We start from the raw sequence: 743 nt of genomic DNA on the forward strand, positions 1-743 counted from the left end.
CCCCAAGCCCCACGAGGACCCGCAGCATCTGCCTTCAAACCCCACAGGGAGCCACAGCGTCCACCTCCAAGCCCCAGTGCTGACCTCCTGCCGTGCCCCGGCGCGCCCTGCCTGCACACCCACCGCAGGCGCCCGGCCGCTCCGACGGAGGCAGGGGCTCAGCAGCGACGGCGAGAGCCCCCCCCCGGCGCCATTCCCCGAAGGGGGGGTGATGCCGCCATCCCTGGGGCAGCTCTGGGGCAGCTGGGCCCAGCGTGGCTGCAAACACTTGTTGTGAAATTCCTCCTCCTCCCCTCCCGAGCACGCACACACGCACGCACAGGCACCGCCGGAGTAATCAGGCTTTAGAGGAGAAAAGCTGCAGGGCTTAGCGGAGCAGGAACCCACGTCCCCACCCCGGCAGCAGCTGGGGGAGGGCAGCGCCGGGAGGAGGCCCCTCGCCTACCCCATTCCTCCATCCTGGCTATCCTGGCAGCCTCCTCTCTGGAGTCCGGGCAGGGATGTGGCCACGTGCGGAAAGCTCTGCCAGGATCCTTGCTCCTGCCCAGGGGTGATGCAGCAGAGCGAGGGGCGTCCCTGCACCCCCTGCACCCCGCTCCTGCTCGTCCGTCCCCCTCTGTGTCCCCTTCGTCACAGCCGAGCCATGATGCAACCCCAGCAACCCCGCTACAGCCCAGGATCCTTCCCCCCGGACACGGCTCGGCAGCTGAGCTGCGGGCATCGCCGTTAAAACGCTGACGGGG

The sequence above is a fragment of the Pygoscelis adeliae genome, unplaced genomic scaffold (genome assembly GCF_000699105.1).
Source record: "Pygoscelis adeliae isolate BGI_AS28 unplaced genomic scaffold, ASM69910v1 Scaffold288, whole genome shotgun sequence".
In the NCBI taxonomy this organism is placed as follows: Eukaryota; Metazoa; Chordata; class Aves; order Sphenisciformes; family Spheniscidae; genus Pygoscelis; species Pygoscelis adeliae.